The 13,139-nt window shown below is 48.2% G+C and overlaps 1 non-coding gene across 1 annotated transcript; it reads right to left on the reverse strand.

Annotated features, from left to right (window-relative positions):
• Positions 1 to 12,427: 12,427 nt before the first annotated feature.
• trnak-uuu (transfer RNA lysine (anticodon UUU)) lies at positions 12,428 to 12,500 on the reverse strand. Its single transcript has one exon. It is a non-coding gene; the product is annotated as a tRNA-Lys (tRNA).
• Positions 12,501 to 13,139: the final 639 nt, after the last annotated feature.

The raw sequence follows: 13,139 nt of genomic DNA on the forward strand, positions 1-13,139 counted from the left end.
AAATAAAACTTCCTCAATGATTCAAGTTTCACAAATTATTAAAATTAAGTTGTTGAAGTTTCGACTGTCCCTCAGTGATCATGTTAGCATTTCTTTCATTCTGCTAAACAATGCTATCGGTTAATACCAGCAGATACAAGGCGCATTTCAAACCCGGAAACAACTCATTCATTATTCACCCTTCCTAGTTCCAGTGCACAGAGGATTATTTATACTCCATCCCAGAAACTCAAATCCAACTTCTGACATTCCTTATTTCTAATTACAAACTTACTTGTTTTGACACCACTCTGAAGTGCTTTGGGTCATCTGTGTAATTTAATTAAATTACTTCGCTTTAATTAAAAACGGTGGGAGCAAAATTACTTCTCTAACTGGGAATCGAACCCCGGTAGCTGCCGTGATCAGAATGTTTTTGTGAAGCATTTGAATATGCTCTCTAAAAATCTCGCATTCCTAATTTACAAATAGGGCTACCATTTGTTTCAGTGTGAAAGAAGGAGATTGAAAATGACAACAAAAACACCAGGTAGCGACTACATTAAGATAAATTCAAACTTTTCACAAAGTTGGTTTTAGGAAATAACGCCTGAGCTAAAGTTGGCACGAACCAGTCCCATCAGAATGTTAAATGTTTCTATGAGATCCCCGCTCATCCTTCGAAATTCCAAGGTACAAAGGACACTTGATCCAGCCTCTCCTCATATGTCATTCCGGCTTGCCCCTTAACCTTAGACGGTGTGCCCTGGTTCTGGACTTTCCCAACATCGGGAACATTCTTCCTGCATCTAACCTGTCCCGTCCCGACCAAATTTTAAATGTTTCTTTTCGATCCCTCTTTCATCCTTCTAAACTCCAGTGAATACAGGCCCAGTTGATCCAGTCTCTCCTCATATGTCAGTCCTTCCATCCCGGGAATCAGTCTGGTGAACCTTCGTTGCACTCCCTCAATAGCAAGTACGTCCTTCCTCAGATTACGAGACCAAAACTGAACACAATATTCCAGGTGGGGCCTCACCAAGGCCCTGTACAACTGAAGTAAGACCTGCCTGCTCCTATACTCAAATCCCCTCGCTATGAATGTCAACATACCATTTGCCTTCTTTATCGGCTGCTGTACCTGCATGCCAACTTTCAATGACTGATGAACCATGACACCCAGGTCTCATTGCACCGGCCCTTTTCCTAATCTGCCGCCATTCAGATAATATTCTGCCCTCGTGTTTTTTCCCCCAAAGTGGATAACCTCACAGTTATCCACATTATACTGGATCTGCTATGCATTTGCCAACTCGCCTAACCTATCCAAGCCACCCTGCAGCCTCTTAGCGTCCCCCTCACTGCTCACACCGCCACCCAGTTTAGTGTCATCTGCAAATTTGGAGATATTACACTATTAAATGTTCATTACATGTTACAATGAACATTCTGAATCAGACACCTCAAGTAAAGTGCGTGCAATGGGCAATGATTCAACAATTAACATAAGTACGGAAGGAGCAGGAGTCGGCCATTCGGCCCCTCGAGCCTTCTCCACCATCCAAAAATATCGTGGCTGTTCTGATCCTGCACCCCTGCTCTTTTTATACTCCTCTCGAGTTTCTGCAGTGTCGAGTTCTCACTATCTGTCCTAAGGTTCCCTTTTTCCTTTATCTTACCCTGTGTGATACTTGAGGTATGTTTATCCCCTATCTGACTTTACTCACTCTGTGTTTTAGGAGACTGGTTTAAAATGTTAATTGCTCATCATGGAATCAGAGAGATTTACAGCACGGAAGGAGGCCATTCGGCCCATCGTGTCCGTGCCAGCCGACAAACAGCTCCCCAGCCCAGTCCCACTTTCCAGCTCTCAGTCCGTAGCCCTGTAGGTTACGGCACTTCAGGTGCTCGTCCAAGTACTTTTTAAATGTGCTGAGTGTTTTTGCCTCTACCACCCTTTCAGGCAGTGAGTTTTAGTGATTTCCCCTCAAATCCACTCTTAACCTTCGACCAATTATTTTAAATCTGTGCCCCCTGGTTGTTGACCCCTCTTCTAAGGGAAACAGGTCCTTCCTGTCCACTCTATCCTGGCCCTTCATAATGTTATACACCTCAATCAGGTCTCCCCTCAGCATCCTCTGTTCCAAGAAAAACAAACACAGCCTATCCAATCTGTGATCAGAGCTAATATTCTCCAGTCCCGGCAACATCCTCATAAACATCCTCTGTACCTTCTCCAGTGCAATCAACGCCTTGCTGTAATGTGGTGACCAGAACTGCATGCAGTACTCTAGCTGTGGCCCAACAGTTCAAGAATAACCTCCCTGCTCTTGTATTCAAAGCCTCTGTATAATCGATCTGGACAGCAGCCTGTACTGTCGAGAGATGATCGTGGGAGGCTGAGCCTCAGTGGAATCGGAGAGGAGGAAGTTCTCTTCTGATCTACATGCAGTCACCCACAATTCCTCATTCTTTAGGCGGGACTGTGTTACTGTAAGTTGGGGTGGTTTAGTGAAAGAATCCATGTCATTACTGGCTTGCAACAAAAGCTATTTACCCAACGTGGGGCTCAAACCCCCAACCCTGAGAATAAGAGTTTTATGGTTGATCAATTGAGCTAGCTGGGCTTGGCAAAGCGATGGATCCTTATTTTATCTCAAATGTTCTGGGTGGATTAATGATTGAAATAATGATTGAGTATCTCACAGACTTGAATAATTTTTGCCAACTTGTCATCGGGAACATTTTTCCTGCATCATCGTGAACCTTGTCTGAACTGCCTACAATATAAGTATATCCCTCCTTAAATAAGGAGACCAAAACTGTGAGCATTTCTTTCATTGTGCAAAAGAAGATTAATTCCCGTGAAAGCAACATAAAATTTTAAGAAAACGAATTCACCCGACGTGGGGCTCGAACGCATAACCCTGAGATTAAAAGCCTCATGTGCTATCGACTGAGCTAGCCATGCTTCTCAACATCACGCCTGCCAATCCCCTTCAGTTAGTGGTCAATAGTGATCCCAGGCTGTTGATGGCGGGTGATTTGGCGATGGTCATGCTGTTGACAGCCGGGCCTGCTTCAGTTGCATCTTCCTGTCGCTGATTGCTGCCAGGCGTCTGCTGGCTCCGCCCCGTGGGTTTACCTCGAACTTCAAACCACGAAACAGGTTCTCCTTAATTCCAAGGTGTGTATGGAGATCAACCATCAAAAGCACTGTCATTAACCACAGGGGGTCCGGCAATTTTCTTATCGCAATGCGCTTTCAGTCCTTGTCCTTAAAATTGAGGACGTGGAAATTGGGGAGTTGAATGACTTTGAAAGGAACATTGTTGTTTGGTGCAGTTCCGGTCAGAGAAATGTTTGTGAAAGGAACGTTTTGCAGTGAGAGGGATTGAGCGCCTGTTGGCGGAAACATTTTTGAAATGAAAACTTGTGGACGATAAAATAGAACAACAGCAGTCCGGGGAACATTGTCAAATGATGCAAGCTATCCCGGACCCGGGCCAAAGCTCCCCGTACACCGAGCACAGGCTCAGGAAAACCCCGGGTAGAGGATATCCCGGTCAATGGGCCTTCCAGCAACACTGAACAAGTGCCCGGTCTGAAACTTTCCAGAGTAAAGACTTGTAACTAGAGCATCCAACAGTCTCTTGGGATCCCTTGGGACTTCAGGGGATGCGCTCCCTGGTGGTGGAACATGGGAGTGCAGGCTTTACAGAGACACAACATCACTCCCCCGCCAAAGTCAAAGTGAAAACTATTTACAAGGTGAGGCGGTCGGGAGCCTTTCTTTCCCTGGTGGACCGCCTCGGTACAAATGTCTGTTCTAGTGTGTTGGCTGTGCCTCGCTGGGCTGGCGTTTTGTTGGCCCTGCAGGGCTGCTGGGTAAGTCTGGCCTTGCTGGGCTGTCGGGTGTGATGTTTTCGATTTCCTGGTCCGGGGTGGTGCCGTTGAGCCTTTGAGTGTGCGTTGTGGGTTCGAAAAAGATGGTATCTGCTGTGGGTTGTTCAGGGCAGTCTGTGAACCGCAGCCTCGTTTGGTCCAGGTGCTTTCTGCAAATTTGTCCATTGTCTAGTTTGACGACAAACACCCGACTCCCTTCTTCAGCGAACATCGTGCCCGCGATCCACTTCGGACCATTTCCATAGTTTAGCACAGACACAGGAACATTCAGATCAATTTCCCGTGACACAGTGGCGCGAACATCATTCACATTTTGTTGCTGATGTCTACTCTCTACCTGATCATGCAGGTTGGGGTGGACTTGCGAGAGTCTGCTTTTAAGTGTCCTTTGCTTGAGCAGCTCAGCCGGGGGCACCCCTGTGAGCGAGTGTGGTCTCGTGCTGCAGCTGAGCAGTACTCGGGACAGGCGGATTTGGAGTGAGCCTTCTGTGACTCGTTTGAGGCTCTGTTTGATTGTTTGTACTGCCCGCTCTGCCTGCCCATTGGAGGCTGGTTTAAACGGGGTCGAGGTGATATGTTTGATCCCATTGCGGGTCATGAATTCTTTAAATTTGGCACTGACCAGTATGTCAGGCAGGCCGTGGATGGCAAGCATGGCCCTCAGGCTTTCAATGGTGGCGGTGGCGATGCTTCCCGACATTATTTCACGTTCAATCCATTTTGAAAAAGCATCCACCACCACCAGGAACATTTTACCAAGAAATGGGCCCGCATAGTCGACATGGATCCTCGACCATGGACTGGAGGGCCAGGACCACAAACTTAATGGTGCCTCTCTGGACGCGTTGGTCAACTGAGCACATACACTGCATTGCCGTACACAGGACTCGAAGTCAGAGTCGATACCGAGCAACCACGTGTGGGATCTCGTTATCGCTTTCATCATTACTATACCCGGGTGGGTGCTGTGGAGGTCCGAGATGAACGTCTCCCTGCCCTTTTTTGGTAGCACTACGCGGTTACCCCACAACAGGCAGTCTGCCTGATTGGACAGCTCGTCCTTTCGCCGCTGGATCGGCTTGATTGGCTCTTGCATTTCAGCGGGGATGCTGGCCCAGCTCCCATGCAATCGACAGTTTTTTGCAAGGGACAGCAGATGATCTTGGCTGGTCCAAATCCTAATCTGGCGGGCCGTAACAGGTGATGTATCATTTTCAAACGCTTCCATGACCATCAACAAGTCAGCGGGCTGTGCCACCGTCAACAAGTTTGCAAGCTGCGCCATTTCCACCCCCGTGGTGGTCAATGGTAGCCGACAGAGCATCCACACAGTTCTCAGTGGCTGGCCTGTGGCGGATGGTCGAGTTATACGCTGAGAACATGAGTGCCCACCTTTGTATGTGGGCTGAGGCATTAGTATTTATCCCCGTGTTTTCAGCGAATAGGGATGTGAGTGGCATGTGATCCATTTCCAGCTCAAATTTTAGGCCAAACAGGAACTGATGCATTTTCTTTACCCCGAACACACACGCTAATGCCTCTTTCTCAATCATACTGTAGGTTCTCTCGGCCTTAGACAAGCTCCTGGAAACATAGGCGACAGGTTGCAACTTCCCAAAATGTTAGCTTGCTTTAATACACACCCGACTCCGTACGACGACGCGTCACATGCTAGCACAAGTCTTTTACACGGGTTATACAATATAAGCAGCTTGTTGGTGCATAAAAGGTTGCTGGCTGTGTCAAAAGCAATTACTTGTTTTTTTTCCCCATACCCAGTTCTCACCTTTATGCAATAACACATGTAGGGGCTCTAAAAGGTGCTTAACCCCGGTAGGAAGTTACCAAAATAGTTGAGGAGTCCCAGGAACGACCGCAGCTCCGTGATGTTCTGTGGCCTGGGTGCATTCATGATCGCCTCTGTCTTGCCGTCTGTGGGCCGAATGCCATCCGCCTTGAACTTTCTCCCCAAAATATCCACTTCTGTTGCCATGAAGACGCATTTCGACCTCTTCAGCCGCAGCCCTACGCGATCCAGTCGCTGGAGGACCTCCTCCAGGTTTTGTAGGTGTTCGGCGGTGTCCAGACCCAAAACCAATATCTCATTCTGAAAGACCACCGTGTGTGGTACCGACTTGAGTAGGCTCTCCATGTTTCTCTGGAAGATCGCTGCAGCCGAACGAATTCCAAACGGCCATCTGCTGTCGCTGAACAGTCCCTTTTGCGTGTTGATGCAGGTGAGGCCCTTCAAAGACTCGTCCAAGTCCTGCATCATGTAGGCCGAAGTCAGGTCAAGCTTGGTGAACGCCTTGCCTTCTGCCAGCGCGCCAAATAGGTCATCTGTCTTAGGTAGCCGGTATTGGTCTTGTAGCGAGAAACGATTAATAGCTACTTTATAATCGCCGCAAACCCTGACCGTGCTATCACTTTTGAGTACTGGAACAATCGGGCTGGCCCACTCGCTGAATTCCACTGGGGAGATGATGCCCTCGTGTTGCAGCCTGTCCAGCTCGATTTCCACTCTCTTCCTCATCATGTGAGGTATCGCTCGCACCTTGTGGTGAATGGGTCGTGCCTCTGGGACCAAGTGGATCCGCACTTTCGCCCCGGAAAAGTTTCCAATGCCTGGCTCAGAAAGGGAAGGAAATTTTTTCAGAACCTGGGGACATAAGGCCTCATCGACATGTGATAGCGTTCGGATGGTATCCCACTTCCAGCGGATTTTGCCCAGCCAGCTCCTTCCAAGCAGTGTGGGACCATCGCCCGGGACAATCCAGAGTGGCAGTTCATGCACCGTGCCCTCGTAGGCGACCTTGACCATGGCGCTGACCAGGACAGTGATAAGTTCTTTGGTGTTCAATTTTACATTCAGCATCATAGGTGGACATTTCGTCGAAAATGTGTGCACCCCGTGTACTTCAGCATCTGCCTCCTCTCTCTGAGGCTCGAAATTGCTTTGATCCACCATGGACCGATCTTCCTCTGCCACATGGTGGTTAGCAGGTTTTGCAGAGCTTGCAGCTCATTCGCAAGCTCGTTGGATATGCCCCATTGTTCCACAGCTCTTGCAAACATACCCTTTGAAGCGGCATGAATAGGCTGAAAGGAAGCGTGCACAACACCAACAAGCTGTAAGTTGCCTTGCATTAAATCCGTTGTCGGGGAATCTGAGTCATATGGGTCACCTGAGGCGTCCTGGCAGTTGCAGACTCGTGGGTTCTGCCCTGTACATTTCTGCTCACAAACACAGTTCCAGTTAATTTATGAACATTGCTAGCACTTGTGTGCTGAGTGATTTGTTTGGTGTTATCACTGGTGGACATAAATACCTGTGTTATCGCAATGGCCTGACTGAGGGTGGGTGTCTCTACAGCCAAAAGTTTTCGTAGGATGGTCTCGTGGCCAATGCCCAATACAAAAAAGTCTCTGAGCATTTGCTCCAGGTAACCATCAAAGTCACATTATCCTGCAAGTCGCCTTAGCTCGGCGATGTAGCTCGCCACTTTTTGACCTTCAGATCGCTGGCACGTGTCGAACCGATACCTCGCCATAGCACGCTCTCCCTCGGGTTAAGATGCTCCCGAACCAGTGTACACAGCTCCTCATACGATTTATCTGTGGGTTTCACCGGAGCCAGAAGATTATTCATGAGGCTGTGGGTCTGAGCCTCACAGACTGTGAGGAGGACCACTCTCCTTTTGCAACACTTCTTTATCCGTCCAGCTCGTTGGCTGCAAAGTACTGGTCCAACCATTCGACATAGGCTTCCCAGTCCTCACGCTCCGTGAACTTCTCCAGGATGCCCACAGTTTGCTGCAAGTTTGTGTTGGATTCGTATACTCGTCGCCAGTTATTGTGCTCCTAACACAGATGATGCTGCATACAGGGAGGTTAAAGTAACAATGACCTAGTCTTTCATAAAACACTCTAGAGTGAGGAACTGGCCTAGGGGCCGGCTTAAATACACTGCTCCCAAGTGGTGCTGGGATCCCTTGTGACTTCAGGGGATGAGCTCCCTGGTGGCGGAAAATGGGAGTGCATGCTTTACATATACACAACACAAACGTTGCCTCAACTTTGATTTCTGCCAACATCCCTTGTGTTTAACCTTCGCCGCACCTCCGCCACAATCTCTCACCGTTCCTCCACCACGATCTCTCACCGTTCCTCCACCATGATCTCTCGTCACTCCTCCACCACGATCTCTCATCGTTCCTCCACCACGATCTCTCGCCGTTCCTCCACCACGACCTCTCACCGTTCCACCACCACGATCTCTCTTCGCTCCTCCACCACGACCTCTCACCGTTCCTCCACACAAACCTTCCCGCTCCTCCGCTGTACCTGGGTCCCGCCGATGTTCCTGCCCACGCAACAAACGGCGACCTTGGTTTTGATGACGTGCAGCAGGGCAGGTCTCCAGCCGTCCTAGTTTACCCTTGCCACTGGACTCAGGCCTCGCTCTGTCAACCCCGTGTGGTGGCTGGTGTGCAACGGTCACACCATGTTAAAACAATCCACCCACATGCATCTTCCACCCTTTGATTGGAGTTCAGGACTGGAACATCGGGTCCTTCATTGAAACACCTGTGAACCCATGTGGAAGTAAGCCTTCCTCGTTCGAGGACCCGCCTATGATGATGATGATGATGATGATGTGTGGGACCTTACCAAATGCCTGCTGGAAACCATCAGATTAAATCGAGTAAACACGTCCCTTTATTCAGTTTTAACTGAACTTGCCTTAGGAAGGCTATGTTGGCTTTGGAGGGAGCACTGTGTCGGTTTCCCAGAATGATACCTGGATTCCAATTTTTAAATTAAGATATGAGATTGCACCAACTGGAAATTAGAGGGTCGAGCAGTGATTTGATCAAAATTTTCAAGATAATAAGGGGACAGATAGATTAGATAGAGAGAAATGATTCCCGCTGGTTGGCGAGTCGCAGACTACGGGCCATAGTCTAAATGTTAGAGACAGATGTTTCAGGAGTGAAAGTCGGAAACATTCCTACACACACAGGGTGGGAGAGGTTTCGAACTCCCTTCTGCAAAGGGCAGTTGGTGCTCGGTCAGCTGTTCATTTTACATCGCATTTTGACCAAAGGTATTAAGGAATATGGCCCAAAGGCTGGTATTTGGAGTATACTCACAGATCAGCCATGATCTCAGTGAATGGCAGAACCGACTCGAGGGGCTGAATGGCCTCCTTCTGTCTCTGTGTAACAGGCTTGAGCGGCTGAATGGCCTCCTCCTGTTCCTGTGTAACAGGCTCGAGGGCCTGAATGGGCCTCCTCCTGTTCCTGTGTAACAGGCTCGACAGGCTGTATGGGCCTCCTCTTGTTCCTGTGTAACTGGCTCGCAGGGATGAATGTGCTCCTCCTGTTCCTGTGTAACAGGTTCGAGGGGCTGAATGGGCCTCCTCCTGTTCCTGTGTATCAGGCTCGAGGGGCTGAATGGGCCTCCGCCTGTTCCTGTGCAACAGGCTCGAGGGGCTGAATGGGCCTATTCCTGTTCCTGTGTAACAGGCTCAAGGGGCTGAATGGGCCTCCTCCTGTTCCTGTGTAATAGGCTCAAAGGGCTGAATGGGCCTCCTCCTGTTCCTGTGTAACAGGCTCAAGGGGCTGAATGGGCCTCCTCCTGTACCTGTGTGTAAGGTCTGGAAACCAAAGGGAGGTGATATGATAAAACATAAACTGAATGGTATTGTGTTAAAAGGGAAGCAGAAGGATTGAGTGATTGACACACAGAAATCTTTGAAGCTGGGTAGATAATTTGCTAAGTTATTTAAAAAGAATACAGGGCCCTTGGCTTTATATGGAGTGAAATAGAGGACACCAGCGAGGAAGTTATACCATACCTTTTCAATCCCGGTTTAGGCCTCATTTAGAGAACTGTTTACAGTTCTGAGCACCACAATTTAGGAAGGATAGCAAGGCATTGGAGAGAACGCAAGAAATATATAAGAAACATTTTCTATTGTTGTTGAAGACACAAACACAGGCATTCTTCGAGAATCAACCTGCAGGTGACCACACACAGATTAAAGAGCCAGAGAGACCGACAGAATCGGGAAACACCGGCAAATAGACAAGTGATATTGACAAGGACTGAAAGCACTTTGCGATCAGAAAATTGACGGCCCAGCTGTGGTTAATGACACGGCTTTTGAAGATTGATCCCCGTACAAGCCTTGAAATTCAGGAGAACTGGTTTCGTGATTTGAAGCTAGATATAAACCCACGGGGCGATGCCAACAGGAGCCTGGCAGCAATCAGCGACAGGAAGCTGCAACGTCAGCAGGCACGGCTAATTCAGTCGGGAAATTTAAGACTTTTTATCTCCGGGTCGTGGGTTCGAGCCCCATGTTGGGTGAATTATTTTCCTTAAACTTTTATGGTGCTTTCAAAGGAAAACATCATTAATGAACCTATAATCTTCTTTTGCACAATGAAAGAAATGCGAACTGAGGGAGAGTTGATCATTTGATCATTTGTTCTGTGCTCTGTATAAGAACACAAGCACCAGGAGCAGGAGTCGGCGATTTGGCCCTTCGAGCCTGCCTTCTTTTGCACTGAAACAAATTATAACCGTGTTTTTAAATGAGCAGTGCAAGATATTTAGAGGGCACATTTCAATGCTTCACAAAACCATTCCTTTCGCAACAGCCATCCAGGATCGATTCCCGGTTTGAGAAGTAACTTTAATATCATTGTTTGTAATTGAAGTGGGGTCATTTGCCAACAGGCAAAGGATGTCCCAAAGCACTTGAGAGTGGTGGCCAAACAAATGAGTTTGTAATTAAAAACACTGAATGTCAGGAGTGGGATTTAAACCAACACCTCCAGATGAGACTGTGACCTGAACACAGCAGCGAAGGCTTGAACACAGCACCTAAGACCGCTTGGCCATCCTGATTGTTGGAAGCTCCAGTTACAAGTTATTACTCTGGAAAGTTTCAGACCGGGCACTTGTTCAGTGTTACTGGAAGGCCCAGTGACCGGGATATCCTCTCCCTCGGGGTTTTCCTGAGCCTGTGCTCGATGTGCAGGGAGCTTTGTTGGGTCCGAGGTAGCTTGCATCATGTGACAATACACCCCGGACTGCTCTTGTTCCATTTTATCGCACATTAGTTTTTGGTTCAAAAATAATATCAGAAGTGAGACATGAACCCACATCTCCAGATGAAACAGTAACCTAAACGCAGCACCGCAGACCGCTCGGCCATCCTGGTTATCCAGTGCTGTGTGAGGCCACGTGCAAGATGATTTTGAACTTTTGTGTCCTGTCACTTGAAATAAATGAGGGGAGCAGGCGTATCTCTGCCTGACACCGGGGAAACAGTGAGACAGACATTGCATTGTGTTCAGGTTTATTCACAGCAATATCTGCAGTCAGGAGCTGAAAAGGACGAAGAGCTGAAAAAACACAAGAAAAAAGCTAAGAAATGTCAGCAATTGTGGTGAACTCTTTAATGTGTTTCCTGCTCTTTTCGTGCTGCGGTGCTCACAGAGGGAGCCCGGATTCAGAAATAAACTCTTTCATTCAAAATCTTTAAAATAATTACATGGAACTAATTAAACTGTGTGTCGGGAGATAGGGATGGGTGAAGATTATTTGTTTTATTCCCCATTCATTCACCGACAGCGTTGTTTTGCAGAAATGTTACTGAGGGACAGTGGAAACTTCAATAACTGAACTTTAATTATTTAAGGATTTTGAATCATTGATGAAGTTTTCTCCCCTATCTGACTTTACTCACTCTGTGTGTTGGAGACTGGTTTAAAATGTCCAGTGCTCATGCGACAAGGAACCTTGGGCGACTTGTGTTGAATTTATTTCACAGCAAAAAGATCTCCAAAATGATATTTTTACCTGGGCTAGAACTGGGGACATTTCAAGTGTGAAGCAAGCGTGATAACCACTACACTACAGAAACACTGTGCTGAAAGTCATGTTAGGTATATAACCAGAGCTCTAACCTACACAACTGGCGGATTCATCAGGAGCTGGTTTTACGAGAATGGAAGGTTTTACGGTGCGATATTTAGGAAGGCTGTGAATGTGGCAATAATTGATCGAGTGTTTCCCAGGCTTTACACACAGGAACAGGAGGTGGCCATTTAGCAGCGAGTGGTTAGGATCTGGAATGCACGGCATAAAAGGGCGGTGGTGGCTTACTCAATCTTATCTTTCAGACGGGAGTTGGATAATTGTCTGAAGGAAAAACAATTGCAGGGCTACGGGGAACGGGCAGGGGAGTGGGACTCGCTGAGAGTCGGCACGGGCTCGATGGGCGGAATGGCCTTCCGTGCTGTAACCATTCCATGATTCGATAAGTTAGTGGCACATTGCATAGTGCGGGTGGGAGCACAACATTGCAAAGGGACGTGGATTGAGTCGGCAAAACTAGAGGCATCTGATTCAGGAGATTCGCGGGTCGTGGAAATTTCGGAGTTTAATGACTTTGAAAGGAACATTTTTGTTTTGTGCCGTTTCGGTCAGAGGGTTTCCATGAAAGCAACATTAAATGAAAAGAAATGGCCCAACGTGGGGCTCGAACCCACGACGCTGAGATTAAAAGTCTCATGTTCTACCGACTGAACTAGCCAAGCTTCTGTCCCACGCAGGTTTTTAGCACTTATTGCAGCCAGGCGCCTGTTGGCTCCGTCCCAGATGTTTAAACTTGCTGTTGAAGAACCGCCAGGGTCTTCTTGAATGGTGGACCAGGCTCGAGGGGCCGAATGGCCAACTCCGGCCCCTAATCCTTACGTGTTTATTTTTACATCTTTATGCGGAGCTCCTTCAGGGTTAACGAGCCAAATGAGGACAGCGGAAACGTTACAAGGACACCAAAAAAGCCTCCCTGGTAAAGTGCGACATCACCACTGACACCTGGGAGACCCTGACCGCAGGCCGCCCGAGGTGGAGAAAGTCCATCCGGGAGGGCGATGAGCACTTTGAGTCTCGACGCAAGGAGCATGAAGAGACCAAGCGTCGGCAGCGGAAGGAGCACGCGGCAAACAAGTCCCACCGACCCCTTCCCTCGACATATGTCTGTCCCACCTGCAACAGGGTCTGTGGCTCTCGTATCGGACTGTTCAGCCATCAAAAGACTCACTTTGGGAGTGGAAGCAAATCTTCCTCGATCCCGAAGGATTGCCTCTGATGGTGTCTATGATTTGCATGTGAGGCGAACGTGTTCACCGCTACACTGCGGATACATCTCAACTTTCAGCACCAGATTACCAGAA

This window comes from Pristiophorus japonicus, unplaced genomic scaffold, assembly GCF_044704955.1.
Source record: "Pristiophorus japonicus isolate sPriJap1 unplaced genomic scaffold, sPriJap1.hap1 HAP1_SCAFFOLD_47, whole genome shotgun sequence".
In the NCBI taxonomy this organism is placed as follows: domain Eukaryota; kingdom Metazoa; phylum Chordata; class Chondrichthyes; family Pristiophoridae; genus Pristiophorus; species Pristiophorus japonicus.